We start from the raw sequence: 12,291 nt of genomic DNA, 5'->3' as shown, positions 1-12,291 counted from the left end.
ACTCGACACTAATGCCCATGTACCGAGAGAAGTTATTTGGCCTTCTGATTACTGAAGAGCTAAAATCGGAAGTTACAGTTTTGCTGCCAGACAGCGCCGAACAAGTTCTGTGCTTGCTTCGCTGAACGAGCTGCTCAGTAACTGAAACAGATATTTTTATCGAAGTTAAAACTTCCCAGTTGTAATTGCCCACGTGAAACGCCTGTGCAAGTGTCACACACAAAATATATAATCGGCAGATAGCGTACATCGATACTGCTCAACTTCACAGCGGAATGATATCAAGATGTACGAAGTGCAGTGACAGGCAGCCGTACGAATCGTCTATTACTAATTAGTGTAATCTATTCTTGGCGCTCTAATCAGCTCTAGCTTTAATGTGCGAAAGCAGCTACTTAGCGTAAGTCTCCCGCCGAAAAAATAAGTTTAATAGCAAACTGCAAATGCAGATGTAGTTAAAACGTATAAACACAAACAAACATACGAACGATTCCATTAATCCTATAGCCTCCAGAGTCCTCTCGATGGCCGCAGCATGTACGACTTTTAGACACTTTTTTCATCATTTCAGCCCCCATTCGACACGTCGGCTATTTATTGGTGTATCCCATTGGTTCCGTAACCCCACCATCAACACGTTCATCAGGCAGAATTGATATTCTCTTTGCTCGTTCATTAACGATTACTCGTCCTTCTCGCCTGCTACTCGTTCAGCGTTTGTTCCTCTCAAGACTCTTGTTTCGGAAAGCACCAACAAATAATCTCTAGTCTGCCGACTCTTAAGCACGTTCATCGCAATGAAAAGCGGCGTCCTCGGCAACGGGCCTTAGATTGTTAGCGGTTTCTTGTTTGGCCTCCCTTGCACACGAAAAGATGAAATCCCTCTTGTGCAATGCAGTTATCCTCACCACCAAAGTCCACTCTGGATTTACTCTCGTCATGCAGTATTGGCCTCCACAACGACGACAGCGGTGGCGATCACGAAAGATTTTCTAATGATCAGCTGTTTCAAATGCATTTTAGTTTATGGCGGCTAAACCAGCTGGATCTTCTCCAGCAGATTGCACACTTCTAGCAGCTTACGCCTTGCGCAACCGTTGCCAGTGAAACCGTTGTCATCAGCGCCCGTTAGCGCTAATGCTGCATGTGTTGCAATTTCGGTTTCTGCAGTTATTACTCTGCTGTGAAGGTGGATCGTAGCTTCGCTCGGTCGCTGACTATCGGCTGTTGGTGCCACCATTCTAGATGACCGTTTCACGGTTCAGTAATTTCTCGCTTCAACACCTTCCCGTCGTCATTGACCCAGTTTGGCAGCAGTCATCATCGATGAGAATGATTCGGAGAAGAAAGCCGAACAGAACGAAAGAAAGAAAGAAAAGAAAAACGGGAGAGATAGATGATGTCGCTGCAATCGCAGACCCATCGTATATATATATAGTGAAAAGAACGTCGGCACACAGCTTAAGTATACTGTAGCATTCAGGCCATCACGAATAGGCGTTCGCTACAAGGTATGGCGGCATATTGAAGTCGCGAACGCGAACACATGCAGAGATAGACAAGCACAATATGCAAGGATTGCTGTTGGTTTTGCTTAACACTTACAATCGATCTAAATTTTGCTGTCTTCCAAAGACTCAAAGAAGATTGCCCCGTTGCGGTAACGATCCATCCGCGTTCCTAATGCTTCGCGTAAACAGAGGATCAAGCGGCAACGAAGCGAGTGAGAAGAGTAGCAGCAACAATAATATTACGCTATATATATGTATATGTATCAACTGTTGTAGCTATTGACGGCTAGGCCAAAAAGGCTGTCTTAATCGAGCCTTGTCGTTTGTCCACAAACGCTAGCGCCTCAAAACTTCGTTAAGACCCGTTTGCCCGCGGCCGACGATTTTACTTCGTCTCCTTTTTTTTCCAAATAGTTGACAGTGAACATTGGCATCACATCTCAATTGTAGTAGCCGACGCTACGAAATCAAATCATTAGCGGCACATGTGCAGACGATATTTCGGTGATAAACTCGCATATCTTGTGCCCACTATACTAAAGATATAGTAAAATGACACGGGGTTCTACTCGGGGGGGGGGGGGGCGTTGATCGTGTCAATAATAGAAAATTTCGTTGCCTTTGTTGATTGGCTGGTTAATCGACATAGAAAATGTAGATATTTTAAAACCCAAGAGGTACTTAAAAATCGAATTATCTATTTCATCGATGCGGCAGCCCGTATCATGGTGCATCATCGGTCTGTCAAGCCATATAAAGTAATTAAACGAGAGTACAACGAGTTCACACGGACGATTTTGTAGATGCTGTTCTGCTAATCGTCGAAATAGTGTATCTTGACGTTTAGCTGATCACTGCTGATTCTGTACCTTAGAGCAGCACTTCTAAAGATTCGATCCTATCGATTATTATATACAAACAAAGTAAAACCCGTGTCCAAAATACTATATCGTCATATTGCCAAACAGAATTCCGATTTCGGCTGTGCACGTTGCTTTAGGTTGATACTGTTGTATTTTTTCTCGATGTGCTAACTTTAGATAACCAGAAGAACTACATTTCCGCCACGCGTCACCAAACTTTACGACCTTCTCATGGCTAACAAAGCTTCTCCAATCATCCTTTGTCTCAAACAGGTACTGCAAATCATAAGCTTCATGCAACAATAACAAAAGCACTAGTCATAGTTAATCATAACATCGTCTAAAGGGTTACCTTTTTTGTTGTTGTTCCATGAAAAATTACGACACGACCATATTGCTTATCGTATCGCGTATCGCCTCCTATCCTCCCTCCCTCATGAAGCCTAGATATCACAAGGTAACAAACGGCATTTATTGACGACAATGTTTGCCATAGCTTGTACTCGAAAATTGGTGAGCCCACCGCTATAATATAAATACAGCCCCACCGCTACTGAACAAATTGGGTTTAGGCGTAAAATATTTCTGTATTTTATAATGCCAATAGGGGAGCCTGGATTGGGCGTACACGATAGATTTGCCTGAACGCGACCACAAAACGGATAAGTTTCCAATGTCAGACGGGTCGTTCATTCTGACAGCGTACGAATATAACGCCTTGGGAAAATAGATTTAGACCATAATCGTCTGCTTTTCCCACCCGGTTTCTCGTGCTTTCAAGTAAAAAGTGCACTGATGAAAAAGAAACGACCCTCTGGTTCGTGAATTAATAAAATTAGGTCAACGAACGTCCTGTGTTCGTCCTCACGTGCGACAAATGTGTCTATTCGTCATCTGCTGTTGCAAAATACTACACCAGTTCAAATCAACTGTAGCCAGCAAGCCTGCGGGTGGGACCGGCCGTAGCGGATTTTCAATCTTACATGATAGTTTTCATCCGGAAAAGATGAAAAAGGTTTATAGAGAAAGATAAATGTATCGCTGTGGCTGACTTGATTATCTTTGAAAGGTCACTGTGAAACTCTACTACACTCCTTGGGACAAACGTAGTTCTTGGTGCGTAATTTCCTTTGATTTTCGGGGTGTTCACGACCAGATGCACAGCCCTCTTATTTCGAATCTGATTATCTGTTGTTGTAATGCTAGAAAATGACCGAGCTGCATGCCCTGTCCAGGAACGTTGACATGACTGCCATTGCAATCAATGGTTCAATTTTCCGGGTAGATATAGGCTAGCGAAAATGTACGTGCGTATCCCTAACTGAACCTAAAAGTATCCATTGTCGGTCACTTGTACACTGCAATACAGTATTGTATTCGCTGAACGAGGCGAACTGCTGCCGCAGTGTTATGTCACAGCCATTGCCTGCCTGCCTGCCTGATAGAGTACTGCTTCGTTTGAACGCTTTTGTAACGAGCTATTCTTGTGCAAAATGGACTACTAGTAGCTAAAATTGGGTTAAATTCACTTGTTTCTATAATAGACCGTTTTCATACGCTGCAAACGGTTCTGACGAACGTAGTTAGTTACTACGACAGCATTATTTTAGTTCTCTAAGTTTTTTTTCATGATATGACTCTTCGTCTTTCTGCCCAACGACGATTAGGGCTTTAGCGATTTGTTGATTCTCCGGCGATCATCTCGAGACATAGTTTGTTTTGGCTGTAGAAACAGCGCCAGCGACGGTCAGGCTTCACCCTACAAGCCAAGCTATTCTTTTCATGAAGATCCCTTTAACTCATTCAGCTGCTCTGAGAATTCATTCCACATCCGGATGTTAGCTGAAAATTACGTTCAAACGGCTAAGCAAACTGGAACGAGAAAAACAGTTCTGCTTCCCTCGTTTTCTTCTGTATCTTTGATACGATCTGGATCTGAGAGTGATCCAATGTTGTTCGGAGGCGCTACGCCAGTTTCGTAGATCTTATGGTTAATCATCAGCCTCCATGTCACCGCCATCCAGCGATTGCCCGTAGCAAACCATTACGTTTTTGCCCATTCACGGTCTCTCAATCCAACTGCCGGCGCCTCTTACCCTCTCCAATTGTTTTAGGCTTTTCTGCCTATTGAGCGTCGACAGCAGCACTGTAATAGTTGTAACAGCGGCGGTAGTGATAATAAAATTGCTTATTTGAAAATGCGTATACGTAATACGTGCTCTATTGTACCTATCTATGGGTCTGTTCGACATTGTCGTCTATAGCGGCGCGTCTGCGCTGCCTCTGATTGACTGTTTGTTTGGCTGTCGGTGGTTTTGACAGAGACCATCAGTACACGCAAGTAAGCGTGCGTCCCGTTCCACGCGACCGTTCATTTCGTTGCCGGCTGAACGGCCTTCGGCCTCCATCGAACAATACCATCATCGAGTAAAGCTGCCGCCGCTACCTCGTTCTTTCGTCTCTGCTCAGACTGCTAACGCCCATGTTCGATACTGGTCAACACGATAATATTGTAAACAATTTTTTTATATCTATCGATCTGTCTAAGCCATTCTTTTACCTGTCGAGTAATAATAAGCTTGAAAGTATATATGTGTGTGCATACGGAGCGTAGAAGTAATACTGCAACCTCTATTATAGTAACGAACCATGGTCGCCATATTTACCGTTCCGATGATTGTAGCGTTTTTCATGGGCCAGCCGTGTTGGCTTCGTCTCACTTTCTTGGCAATATATATGATGACAGCTATCGAGATTAAGTGGTAAAATGACCCTTTCCTGTACACCACATGGTCTATGACATAACCACGATGCTACTGCCTGAAGAATATTCGAATATAGCTAGTGTTTGGTTTTTTTTTTCATAGCTAGATGATGTTGCAAGTTATTTCTTTACTTCTTTGTCGGATACAAGTTGCTGATAGACCTTTTTTCAAAAGGACGTACTGGAAGTGTGTCACCACTCGCTCATAAACTATTACTTACCGTATATCCATGGCTTAAAGCAAGACAAAGCCTTGCTTGATTCGAAGACAACCGGCAGGTGACACGTGGACCCTTCACTGTTATCGTGACCAAGCAAGAGATAATATCGTCAATTTTTTTATTATCATAATCTGCTCCGTCATGCTTGCTCAGTCTTGTGGTCATCGTGTTGCCCGATGTCTGAGAGGGGCATTGCTGCCCTAGTAAAGCTAATCTCCTGATGCGGCCTGGCCCACTAACCCAACCAAACGCGAGCCTGTTCCGACTCTGGTCCTCGCCACCAGACCTTCTGGTGGGAGATATCCAGTATCGGTGGTCTTGGGTTTGGTCCAGTGACCCGCCGATGTCTCGGGGATGAATAGATGTACCATCTATCCTAAATACTATTTCTATCTTTCTAGCCATTGCATCATTACGAGAATGAGTTTCAACGGGCCAGAGCGATTTCGCCAAACGAGTTCGCTCTTGCTGTTACGGCGATCGCCACAGCTGATTCCACCATTTTCAGGAAATTTGCTGCCACTGACCAGCAACAAGAAATAGTTAGCCGGTGAATGTGGCGGGACAGCTGGCTACGTTCCAGGGGGAGGTAGGGAAAGCCTATCATAACCGCTGCTACTGTCACTTAAATTTGGAACTTTCTGCTGGCGACCACGAATGCAATGGTGCAGTGCAACGATGTGTCGTTCAGCGCCAGAGCCACCAGCGCTTAACAACGGGCGACAAACCTATCCAGCCTTCAGTTGCTTAAACTATGCTAGTGACAGAGCAACTGGCATAGCGCCTCCTATGTAACGAAATAAACTAACAACGTATGGAGCGTGAAGTCGACCGACAGGCTCCGCTGTCCATTATGTACCGTAGTGATTGACGCATTAGTCACCAAATTAGCGTCATCGAGTGACGCTAGCAATGGCGACGATTGTTACCTGCCAAGAACCGTTCCGTACCGGATGAAGTTGATCGCAGGTATTCGACCTACGGGATAGCAGCACAAATAAAACACGGCGCTTCGTAACAGCAAAAGTCGGAACAAAAAGCTGTTACTTGTTCTAACGTTAGTAATCATTGGACACAAGTGGTTAGGAGCAACTGTGGTCCTGTGTCAAGAAGCTGCGGGATTCCAGTAATCCAATAATCAAGCAATAGCCTTCTTTTCTGCTTTCCTCTAATATTGCATGTACGATATATACTGTTAAAATAGAATAATGAAAATAAAGAAACTACTCTTATAGTTTTTATACGCTCACGCTTGAAATATGATAGGCATACAATGCCAATGTATAACTTTATTTTAGCGGAACTTCCTCTCCCTGTATGATCAGTTAACTGTTCATGGAAACTTTATTTCGTACACTAAGATTATGTGCGCATGCTTTTACCGTAGGTAGTAATGTAGCTACAGAGTGCATCAGTGCGTTTCGGCTGTCAACACGAAATGCGTAAAGGGGCGGCATCATGCCCAACATAGAGAGTGCGCCAAATCGACACGCCGGCATGCCCGCCGTCGCTGTTACAAGGCAGCCTACCCGACCGAGGCAGCACTGCCGTACAGGTACTTCGGTCTCTGACGGCGTTTAGGTGGAGCTAAATCAATCTTCACCTGCTTCGCGTCGTCTTCATACTTTAATGATACCTCCTCGGAAGCTTTAATTCATAGAAAATTAATATTCACACACATATACGCACGCTGGACTTTCGCTTTTACCTTTGGCAGTCTGGCCGTACAGGTGTATGTAAGTGTACGCTATCAACTTTTATCATCCAAAAACAAATTTGCAACCGTTTAAGGCAGCCGAACGAAAGGACGTGCACGCAGAGTGCTTGTCCTGTCGAGGAACTTTTCGATGAAATCAAAGGGCGTTTGACGGAACAGAACAAGGCCGGTAGAAGGAAGCGCAAGGAGCAGGACAGAGGATTTGCAGCAAATAAGGTTCACGTGCGTGGGCTGTTGTACGCGTAATCACAAAGAATCCCATTGAAAAGACACTGATGCGGGATGACTAATCATACTAGTTGCAATCATGGTTATATGGACGCATGAAACATATAAACGCCAATCTAACTTTCATTGATACTTAGCACAGATTTATGGAACGGCACAATGGCAGGCAAACAATCTTACTTATCTTTACATTTAGTATCAATCATTTAGTAAGCTGGCCTTGCCAAATGAAGCGTAATAAATTGACATCCATATTGGATATTCTTGTAGACACGCTTAAATGTCTAACTCTGCCAAGTGGAAATCGCTGTTTTCATTCCCGCCAGTAAACTACTGCTGCTACTATAACTGCTACGATTAAGCGTAGCCAAATATTTTTTATAGTTAGCCATTGATGTAATTACATAGTAACTACATGGAATGTAAGTTGCTGGCGTAACTTGTTTACATGGGCCTAAAGTCTGATCAATGAGTTTGAACTTCGAAAATTACACTGGCCTTGTCAGTCCTACGGGGGGTAACAAGGTATGTTTGAGGACCTCTTACTCGCATGAATTAAACAGATTCAGCTACCTTACCATACATGTATTCATATTTGTTATTTACTGAAATTCAGATGCAGACAAAACAAGCATAGATCCACATGGATCAATGGACAACTTGTTCACAGCCAATAGAGACCCTAAAGGGTTCTAAGCCCTGTTTGCTTTGTCCTCACAAAAAAATGGATGGCACAAGAGGCACATGAAGTAAACCAGCGAAGGATTCGTAAAAAAACAAACATGAGTCCTACATGATAACCTGGTGCATAACCCGACGCGGACCCTTTTAGTCGTTCAACCTTTCAAAGAAATTGCAAAGCAGGTACAAACGTTTTGAGGTTAATTTAAATAGATATTTGCATTTCATTTATACGAATCCCTTTGATAATATCATTATCTGATCGCGCTTTTCTTTATTACAGTCCCGTTATTGCATTGCTGGTGCATTGTATGCCCCGACTGATGACAACTAGGAAACTATTTAAGCGTATTGCCTATGTAACTACACAGGCAATCCACAGTCATTATAGGTAAAGCTTAGGTTTCGAGCGAATAACCGCTGCATACATATAGCATAACATATGCAGAATGATATATTAGGCTGTTCTAAGCGAATCCGACGGGCGTTGAAATGGAAAAACTTTAGAGCTACCTAGGGTAGGGAGGCGATTTGTTGACATGTACGAAAAGTACTCTTCTTTAGTCTTTACAGACTTGTCTCAGTGTTCTTGCAGCTTCTAGAGAGCTATGTATGTACGATTCGCGTTTCCATATGTATTTTCTCTATGCATGCATTCCCGAGGCAAGTCGATCGCGAAATATGCTCTCCTACCAGCTGCCCATTTTGGCGCATGTCAAACCCTTTAATCGCAGGGATTTAGAGCAGAATAATAAGCAGGATGAAGCCAACGGGGGATATTTCTTATTTCGATCCAGGAAGTGATTGACGCATGGTAATTGGGTTTGGTGTTGTCATCAAGTGGTCAGAATGCCGTGGTGCTTTCGATTGTCATGCCAACGTTCCATAATACTCTCGAAGGACTCGCGATAGCGGCCTGCATTCGTTGCTTCATTTTCGGCGAGTACTTCATAGTAGCAAATAGTCTTGATCTTCATTGCAAGTCACCTCACATTCGAGCGTACTCAACACTGCCATCGAATTGTGTCTCCAACGCGACGGCGTTTGTCTCGCCTGATATTTTTCCGGCTAGTGGTAAAGACTGTATGCTTTCGGCGGGTTGTTTGTTAATTAAACTGTACGTGAAACACTTCACGCGGGACTTATTTTTTTATCCACTTTCTGGATTTTCGGCATTGGAGTTATCATTTTGTTACATGTGAAATGTGAGGACTCAAAACTCAGCGTGCGTAAACTCTATGTGGAGCTAGATAGTGAGAAAATGTGAGATCAAAGTAAACCAATTTATTAAATGACTGTTATTTCAATTCACTGGTGTATAGGCATTGCAGGATAACTGAAATATAGTTCGAAAGAGTAATAACCGTCTGATGACGTCTGGTAGTATTTTCATAAAATCTCTATAATATTATCCTAGAGGGCACGCCAGCCAAAAGTATTGTTGAATATTCAATCAAACGTGTTCTACTAGTTTAGGCAAACTAACAGATATAAATAACAAACGATATTGAAATCAAATATAGAAATTCACAGAGATTTCATTCACATCGTCCCATTTGCAGTAGACGTATTCTACTTTGGCTGCATGTATAATTAGGATCTGATTAATACTATGCTTTCGAACGAACGACAACGAACGTTATGTGTGTTGGTTCATTTGAGTACGTACGTATGAGCAGGGTGTGCTTAACTGAGGACTTTGACCTAATTTCAGGACAAGCTGAACTCGGCGTTGCTTCAACGACTGACATTAAAACTTTACAAAGGTGATTAGTTATTGGAGGATGTACAAGATGCTTGTTATGGGTCGACAAGGTGGTCCTTGCTGTTCCAGCAAATATCGCTCGTTCAAAAACAACCGTTATATCAATTAAAACCCGAAACGAAGTAGAGTGAGATAATTTAAGGTCTAGGATGTCAAATATTATATATATATTTTTTTGTTTCTCTATGTATAATACGTCAGCGGTACCACCTTTAATCTGTAGTCAAGCGTACATCAGAGAATATTTTGACAATGTAAGAATATTATCTTGGTAAGAACGACACACTTGAAAAGAATGAGTTGTCTGATCTGTACTGACTTTCTACATATTGCGATGATAAGAATCATGTCGAGATAATATCTCAAGCGTTTTTATGCCGAAGGTATTATATGTATATATATATAAGAGCAGACGGTTAACCTGCATATCTATCCCGTTCGTTTGGTTGAGAAATTTCCATCAGTTGAATCGGCGTAGGTAACCTAAACATGATACGGACACCATAGGGGCACAACAAATCAGATTGGAGCGCGTCGAAGGAATAAAATAGATGATGCAAGAGCCAAGCCCTTAGAATATTGCAGGGCCGCTCTGCATGAATGAAGATATACATAACCCAATATATCATGTCTAGATATTGAGTGACAAACATTTACTTTTAGTATTATTTTGACTATGTACGCAATGGGGCATTTAAAGTTTGGCAGACTGTTTGTCGTGCATGTTTGCATGCATTCATCCATTACTTTCAGCACCAGAAGAAAAGCAGCCGATTTATTGAATAAAACAGCGGCGAAAATCACTATGCTGTTTTTGGAATTTATACACCTATTAGCTATTATCATTTCTTTTTTGAAAATTTTTTTTGCCTGAAATCGACGGTCTGCATTACTGCTACTTTCCATGCGGGTTTTAAAAAACTCGGGGATAACTCTTACGAAAAAAACAGAAATGTCCTCAATGGGCTTTAGATTTAAACGGCTCAAAAATTTATCACAATGGCTCAGAAGTCATTTTTGACACATCTTCGTTTTTTGGTATAAAAATTGAGAGCTGTTTTGGAGAGGATATCAATTGCCGATTACGTCGTCCAGATGATCTCCAACTATTGGTCTCTTTGAAGAGTTTCGCTTCTTTCTACATCTTAGAAGTCCTGTTTTTGTTTTGAACCTTCGCATTTTCAAGGCTTTTGGCCTACTATCAGGTGAAAACTTGACTCCGTTGGATTTTCTTTGCACGTAGCGTATTTGAGTGTCACTTTGCCAACTTACATTTACCAATATAGCTTGTTAAAAAACTCAAAGATGAAAGAGTGAATAATTAAAAAAACAACTTGTTATTAGTGTGAGTTCTCTAGGCTACAGCGAATGGTGGTCATACTAAATACACATGACCGTCAGTGCACAATTTCGTTTAAGTGTTAATGAAAATTTAGATGCAATCTTTGCCAACAATTGCTAAGAAAAATTTTCGGAGTTAGATCCCTTACCGTTGTATAATTCTAATTGCCCTTATAGTTAATTGGCACTAATGTGAACTCGATATGTTTCCGTTAACGATTCTTTGAACACGTACTGACAGCAACGGTGAACGACTCTTTGCCCTTTGATGTCCTAGGCAACTGAAAACGAAAATAATGTCTCTCTTTTTTTTTTTTTTGTATTTTACCGCAAAAATTAGAATCAAGACTGTCAGAGGCATTAATTTCCAGTTCAATCAAAGCAGTTCTGTCTGATCTGGCTGTTCTCCCGATTTAGAAACTGTTATGTTGTCCTTGTCAAATTAAACGACTTATATGAATTTAATTGTCAGAAGAGATTTAGTTGACCTGTATAAGTAAGCTGGGGAGTACGCAAAGCGTGCCGGCTGAAACGAAGATTCTTATAAGTCTCTCTGTTCTAACGGAATTCTAGGAGCGATAACATGTATTTCAATTATCTGAGTGTGAATATACGCGCGGAGTTATGCTAATTTAATCCTCTTCTTCCCGGGACCTTCCGCTGCACAGCCGCTACCTTGCCCGGTGCACTTCATGTTAAACGTACTGTCGGCAAGGATGCTTGTCGGTAGTTGACGTCAACTATTACTACCCAGACCACAAGCAGATTACGCTATACAACCAGAAGCTTCATTTCTGATTTTTGTCTCGTTTAGCTTTTTGTTATCGTCGTCTAGCATCGGTTGAATTAGCGTTTAGAGTCTGACGATCCGCTAGACTAGCAATCATGGTAAGCCAAAGAACGGAACTTGATCAGGAAGTGAGCAATGGAGTATATAGCACCGCATCACGGTGGCTGTAACTTTTTGACAGAGGCACACGATTACAGAAATACGTACGACCTACGACAATGGAAAGCTTTTTACGCTAACTATAACCGCTTGTGAAATTCGTAGCTGATTCCCGTACAGCATCATAATCACCACCATTTCTGAGGCCGAGAAAGAGACTGCGAATAGCGTGGGCTTGATGTGTTTAAACTTAACTAAATAGCATATTTGTGTGGTTATAGTCGCCGTTTCTTCTATTTAGTCTTGAGCCC

The 12,291-nt window shown here is 42.2% G+C and overlaps 1 protein-coding gene across 1 annotated transcript in view; it reads right to left on the bottom strand.

Annotated features, from left to right (window-relative positions):
• Ptp99A (Protein tyrosine phosphatase 99A) overlaps window positions 1-12,291 on the bottom strand; it is a 135,134-nt gene that overhangs the window by 86,731 nt on the left and 36,112 nt on the right. The gene's annotated exons all lie outside the window — the stretch shown is intronic.

Source organism: Varroa jacobsoni, unplaced genomic scaffold (assembly GCF_002532875.2).
Source record: "Varroa jacobsoni isolate VJ856 unplaced genomic scaffold, vjacob_1.0 scaffold_1381, whole genome shotgun sequence".
Taxonomy (NCBI): Eukaryota; Metazoa; Arthropoda; class Arachnida; order Mesostigmata; family Varroidae; genus Varroa; species Varroa jacobsoni.
The sequence above is the reverse complement of the archived record's forward strand: the minus strand, read 5'-3'. Positions and strand labels throughout refer to the sequence as shown.